This window comes from Urocitellus parryii, chromosome X (assembly GCF_045843805.1).
Source record: "Urocitellus parryii isolate mUroPar1 chromosome X, mUroPar1.hap1, whole genome shotgun sequence".
Lineage (NCBI taxonomy): Eukaryota > Metazoa > Chordata > Mammalia > Rodentia > Sciuridae > Urocitellus > Urocitellus parryii.
In genome coordinates, this window is record NC_135547.1 from 31,120,829 (window position 1) to 31,128,320 (window position 7,492).

The window sequence follows — 7,492 nt, forward strand, 5'->3', positions numbered from 1 at the left end:
ACCAGATCCTGTCTCAAAATTAAAAAAAAAAAATGGCTGAGGATGTGGCTCAGTGGTAAAGCACCCCTGGGTCCAATCCCCAGTACAAAAAAAAAAAAAAAAAAAAAAAAAGCTAGTAAAATACCCTGATCATTGTCCCCTCCCCATTTGCAAATGCTTCCTAGAAGGGGATGTCTTTCATGTTGAGAACTGCTCTCTACCTGCTGTCCCTGCTTGGAAAGTTCTGCCCCCTGTTGTTTTCAGAGTTGGTTCTTTCTTGTCATTCAGGGCTGAGCTTAATTGTTACCTTCTCTGAGATGGCTTGCCTGACCACCCAACCTACATATCCCCCACTTACTTTTACAACATTGCTCCATTCAATTCTCTGGATAGCATTTATTCCTATCTATTATTTTTCTTTTCTTTTCATTGTCTGTTTCCTCCTAGCAGGATGTAAGATTCATGAAGGAAGGGATCTTATCTCTTGTTCACAACCCTGCTGTTTCTTATTAGATGGAACAGTGCACAGGAATTATAAGATGAATGAGTAAAGGATACAAGGAAGGCAAGAAGAAAGGAAAGAAGAAAATCTCCAGTTGTTTGAATTGGAAAAGGTTGGCAGAACACAATGTCTTCATGAACTTATTTATTTAGGGAATATATCATAAATATATTATGATTAGCTAAATTCATAAGACTGGTAGATTAATTTGCAGCAAATAACATCAATCCTGTCAGAAATTGGATATTTGCATTTTAAGTTTCCCACCACTTCTCAGGACTAGTATATGACAGAGACATTTGCTTTGCTTCCAAATCATCATTTTCACCATTTCTTTTGTAACAATTTTGGCAAGTGTGTCAAGCAATGACTTCAGCAGCTCTGTATTTTGCAGTTAAATATAATACTCTAAAATGTGGTTTCCACAGCTTTTGCATTTGGCCCAGTGTCTTTAACTTTATGCAGTGCTTGAATGTCCTTTCATTCGGTTTCAACATTTTTGATGACATTTGAAGCGGGAAGGTTTCACATCAAAACATAGGAAACTTTTACTCACTCATTCACTCATTTATTCATTCTAAAAATGTATACTGAATAGTTATCTGTATCAGTAACTGTGATAGGGATACATGTCACATAAGGAATTTAATTTACTCCCATCACCAGGCCATGATAATCCAAATTTGTTATTTTTCTTGGTATTCACATTATGCTTTAAGTTTCTTTTTTGCTAGTGTTCTTTTCCCAACACTAGTAGGTGGCCCTACCTCTGTAATACTTAACCAAAGACCTAGGAATAAACTCCTCACACATATACACACATTTAAATTGATACATATTAATTGTACATATTTGTGGAATACAATGTGACATCTCAATACATGTATAGAATTGTTATGATCAGAACAATGGTATATGTATCACCTCAGACACTTATCAGCTCTTTGTGATACATTCATAATACTCTCTACAAAAAATATCCTTTCTGCTAGCTATTTTGAACTATTCAACTAATTGTTGTCATAGTTATCCTCTTGTACAATATAACATTCAAACTTATTCCTGCTATCCAACTGCCCACCATACCCTTAGCCATCCTCCTCCCATTTCCCCCTCTCCCATACCCTTCTCAGACTCTAGCAATTACCATTCTACTCTCTACTTCTATGAGATCAAATTTTTAGCTTTCACATATATGAGCACATGCAGTATTTGTCTTCCCATGTCTAACTTTAATGTTCTTCAGTTCCATCAATGTTGCAAATGATAGAGATTTCATTCTTTTTATGGGTGGAGAGTATTCTATTCTCTCTCTCTCTCTCTCTCTCTCTCTCTCTCTCTGTGTGTGTGTGTGTGTGTGTGTACACATATATCATAATGTCTTTATCCATTGATGGACTCCTAGGCTGGTTCCATATCCTGGCTGTTGTGAATAGTGCTGTAATAAACATGCATGGACAAACAAACAAAAGCCTTCCATCTGAATGCTCACAAGAATGAGTGAGTGAGTAAAAGGTTCACATGGTTTGATGTGAAACCTTTTGCTTCAAACATTATCAACAGTGTTGAAACTGAACAAAAGGACATTCAAGCCTTGCATAAGCATGATTAGGATTGAATTTGTATAGCCCTTATTTTTGCTTGTAGGGCATGCTTCATCAGTGTTCTACTATTGCAAGAGAAACTGAGTGTAATGATTGCAAAAACACTAGCTGCAGCACACATTACTTGAAAGAGATTGTGGGGGCTGAGGCATTAAATGCTTCTTATTGTCTGAATTATCTAGCTGCAAATTTTACTGAAGAACTGGCTGAAAACATCTTGATCATAATGAAGAGACTCTTGAAATGCTTGATTAAATATCTTCTAAAGAATTTCCTGAAAGTGGATGGCAGTGGCGAGTGGCTAATTGTATCAATTTGGGTCCTCTAGGAAGCAGATGCTAACATGGAGTTAGGAATGCATGATGCTGATTGGGGATAATGCCTGTGAAAGATAAAAGGGCAGGTAGCAAGATCAGGCAGGGAAAGTCTTCAGATCATAATGCAGATCTGACACATGTGAAAGCTTGAAGGGAAGAAGCAGAATTGGGCAGAATCTCCTTAGACTCTGAGGCACATGTGACAAAGTCTTGGTTAATTCAATGGCAAGTTCTGGAGGAAAGATTGCCTGTTACGAGTCCCATGTTGGATGGAAATGGTCAGGCCTTAACACTACTAGTCTGCTTAGTCATCAACTGGAGGTTGCATAGGGAGTGAAAACATGGCCTTGTCAAGAATGCTGTGGCTGAGGCCTGAGCTGATTGCACTCCTCACAGACATATGGCAGATTATTTGTTGAGGTGGGAGCTGAGCTGTACACTTCCATGCCTGCCATGAGCCACCCTTTGTGATTTGTAGAGTAACACCTCCAGATACATCTATAGTTCCTGTGGACACCTTTTCATGAAGGAAAACTTAGAATAGGGGATTAATAGGAACAACTACAGCTCATCTTGCTGCAGTGGTCTCAGGGCTGCCATTGGTTCTCATCTTGTCTCTTCTCCACTACCCATTCTATCTCTGTATTGATTTTCTGCCTGCCTGATCTATTAACTACTGACACAGGGGTGTTGAAATCTCCAAAGTAATGGTGGATGTATCTATTTCTCCTTTGTGTCCTATCAGTTTTTGCCATATATATATATATATATATATATATATATATATATATATATATTTATTTATTTATTTATTTATATTTATATTTATAGAGGGACACAATATCTTTAGTTATTTATTTTTATGTGGTGCTGAGGATAGAACCCAGGGCCTCACATGTGTGAAGCAGGCACTCTACCACTGAGCTACAGCCCCAGCCCTGCTTCATTTATTTTGATGCTTTGTTGTTAAGTGTATACACATTTAAGATTGTATAGTCTTGACAACTAACCCCTTATTCATTACATAATGCCATGTTTTATTATTTAAAATTTTTTTTTAGTTGTAGACAGGCAAAATACCTTAATTGAATTTATTTATTTGTACGTGATGCTGAGGATTGAACCCAGTACATTACACATGCTAGGCAAGTGCTCTACTACTGAGCCACAACCCCAGCCCTATTCTTGATAATATTCTTTGTTCTGAAGTCTACTTTTCCCTGACAGAAATACAGTTACTCTGACTTTCTTTTTTTAAATATTTATTTCTTAGTTGTACACAATACCTTTATTTTGTTTATTTATTTTTATGTGGTGCTGAGGATTGAACCTAGGGCCTAGCACGTGCTAGGCGAGCACGCTACCACTGAGCCACAACCCCAGCCCCTCCAACTTTCTTTTGATTAGTGTTTTCTTGGTATATTTGTGGTTATCCTTTTACTTTTAACCTACCTATGTCTTTATATTTAAAGTGGGTTTCTTGTAGACAATATATAGTTAGGCCATATGTTTTATAATCCACTCTGACAACCTCTGTCTTTTAATTGGTGCATTTAGACCATTCAGATTTATTTATTTATTTATTTATTAAATATTTATTTTTTAGTTTTAGGTGGACACAATATCTTTATTTTACTTTTATGTGGTGCTGAGGATCAAGCCCAGTGCCCCACACATGCCAGGCAAACGTGCTACCACTTGAGCCACATCCCCAGTCCTAGACCATTCAGATTTAATATGATTATTGATATAGTTAGGCTAATATCTATCATATTTATAACTGTTTCCTCTCTGATGCTGTCTTAGTTGTTTTTGTTGCTATAACTAAATACTGAATACTGGGTGGTAATATAAAAGAGGTTTATTATGGCTTATGATTTTGGAGGCTGAAAAATCCAAGCTTGGGCAGCCACATCTGGTGAGGACTTTATGCTGCAGCATAACATGGTGGAAGGCATCATGGTGGGAACTATGTGTAAGAGTAGTGAGTGGCACTTTTGGAAGAGGCCAAACACACGGGGTGGTCTCACTTCATAATGACCTGCAATCATGGTAGCTAATCCAGTCCTGTGAACCCTAATCCAGTCTGGATAGAGGGCATCTTTTCTGAGAGTAGTGCCCCCATGAACTAAATAACTAACTCTTATTAGTTCCCACCTTCCCTTAAAGGTCCCACCACCACTCAGTATCATTACACTGAGGACCAAGCCTCCAGCATATTAATCTCTGAGACATAAACCATATCCAAACTGAAACAGTTGCCTTTGTTCTTCCCCACCCTCTTTTTCTGCCTTCCCAGATTTTAATTGAGCTCTTTATATGATTCTATTTTATTTCTTTTCTTTTTTTTTTTTTTTGGTACTGGGGATTGAACTCAGGGGTGCTTTACCACTGAACTACAACCCCAGCCCTTTTTATTGTATTTTTTTCAAATTTTGAGACAAGGTATCACTAAATTGCTGAGGCTGGCTTCCAACTTGCTAACATCCTGCCTCAGCCTCCCAAATGGCTTGGATTACAGGCATGCACCATTGAGCCAGGCCTGTTTTATCTTCTCTATAATGGTTGCTCTAAAGTTTATAATATACATTTTTAACTAATCTAACTTTACCTTCAACTAACACTATATTACACTTTAGCTAATACTAGTGTACTATAGATACTTTATCACAGAATATTTCTAATTCTTACCTCCCATTCCCCTGGCCTCCAAAGTGCTCTGGTGGCAGCTGTAACTCATAGTTCAGTGGCACTCCTGCTATGTCCTGTGGGGGAAGAACCTGTTACACTTCAGAGCTCTGATTGTGGAGAATGAAGGCTGATTTCTTCCTACTAGTAGGTTGTTGGGAATGATGATACTCCTACTCTGCTTCTTGGTTCCTGCACGCATGCACTGTAGTTTTCCTCTTGTGGAGATGGTGCCATATAGAGCTCTCTCATTTAGTGTTTGCACTGCACCTTGGATGATGATACCATATCTTTGTAGAATGTATTTCATAGCTGGTGCCCCAGCTGTACCTTCAGCAGGCCATTCCATTGCTCTTTAGGGCCAGCTACTTATGAATGCTATGGAATATGACATGCCCAGGGAAATCCCATTGTCATGGGCACAGTCTCAAACTCATTACTATGAAATAAGTTCCTTGGTCAGTTTCTGTGCTTTTTGCATTTCATGTGTGGAGCAGACACTTCTTAAGCCCACTAAGGTACTGGATGAGGTTCTGGGGCAGGAAAGGCAGAACTATGCCCAGAACAAATGTCCATATCTGTGAGAATTGCTGGCTTTCTAGGATGGCGGAAACCCCATCATTCCCATTATTGGTTATAAGCCCAACACTGTGATTGCCCCTCCCACTCTCTGTCCTGACCTACAGAAGAGTCACACTGAGCTTAGTGATGCTGGTGCCCCTCTCACCATCACATTCCTCATGGCCTGAATAAACGATACATTCTCTGAACCCTTATGTGCAACATGATTACTAGGTGGATCTTCTGACCTCATATGTCCACTCCCACATGCCCACCTCCCAAAGCCTTTTACTTCATTTCTTCACTGTCTATTGTGGCAATTCAGGCATTGCTACCTGACTTAGTGTGGACAACATGTCTTTCAAGCTTCTAGGATTCATGCTACCCCATGTTTGCATTGGGCTCTTTGCCAGTGTGTTAAATTCTTTATCCACAGAGGGTCCTCTTATATAGTGGTAAACCATCTATTATCCAAACCTGGAACCCTTGCTATAGAGAGACTTTGGATCTTTTGGTTTCAACCTCCAGTAGTCCTCTGAATGTCTCTTCTTGGTGTAGAATCACCCAAGTAAATGGTCACAGGTTCCCTCAGGGAAGGAATAGTACTATTATTATGTATATATTTACAGGCCTCTCCTTTTTGGGGACCTAGTCACCTCTTCAGTCAATGGGTTCTGGGTCAAAAAACCAGCTCAGATCTAGGAACTGGGCAAAGGACCATGTCTATCTATTGAATATGACCCTTGGCCTCCTGTTCCATCTATTGCTACTTTTAAAAAATGAAATAATATCCTTTTTGGAAAAAATCCATATATTTTGTCTCTAGGAACACCATGCTTTATTAATCCTCTTGATTCCTTGAGGGTCAAGCCACCTTGGCTCCCCCCATGACTGATGGTCATTATGATAACTGTGACCTCCTAGCTTTGGACAGTTAAACACAGTCACGTGGCCCTTATTATTTGGATCTCTATTGACAAGCCCAGCTCTTGTGACTGCATCTTCTCCCATTCTCCTTGTCTTTTAAAGAAGAATGACTGGAATTTCTTGGTGATGCTGGTGCTTCTCTCATGCAACGTAATTGTCTAGTGGGTCTTCTGGCCTCAGGTAATAGATCCTCTCCAGCATGCTCATCTCCCTGAGCATTTTAGTTTCTTTATTTATCATCTGCCATGGTAATTCAGGCATTTCACTATCCCATTACTTTCCCCAGGCCTCTAGGAGCTACCCAACAGCAAGTTTGCACCAATCCCTAGAATCCTTGCCAGGTTAAGTTCTGTATTCCAAGAGAGTGCTCCCAAATCAATAAACTTCCTCTTGTCTAGTCTTATATTCTGATCCCATTGATCAAACACCCTGAAAATCCAATCCATGAGCCCTCTCTCTCCTTCCAGTATATGTTGGTTATGTCTTGCAGCTTGTTTTGGGGGTGTAGACTCCTTATTTTCATACCAGACTCAGCACATCCCTGGTTGGATTATACTTTGTATTAAGCATTGTTACTGTTCTTGTAGCCAGAAGAAGAGGTGGAAGTGTATCTCGTTTCTTTATAAAGGTGAGAACTTTCTACTGTTTTTCCATAAGGTATAAGACCTTAATAGGGAGGTGTGAGTTATCTCTGCAGGATCTAGTGGTTCAGAGAAGAAAGTCTGGAGAGTGAAAATCTTTGGGGGCATTCACTTAGATGTTTCAGTGCCATGTGCCAAGATCCTAGCTTCGTTCAACTGGAGCCTTGGACACTAGTTCACTAGTTGGAAGTGACTTAAATGAACATTCATTCATCTTTGAAGTTTGGTGACTCTGAGTTCTATCTTTGGTTTTTTCTGCTCTCCCAGTGAAGG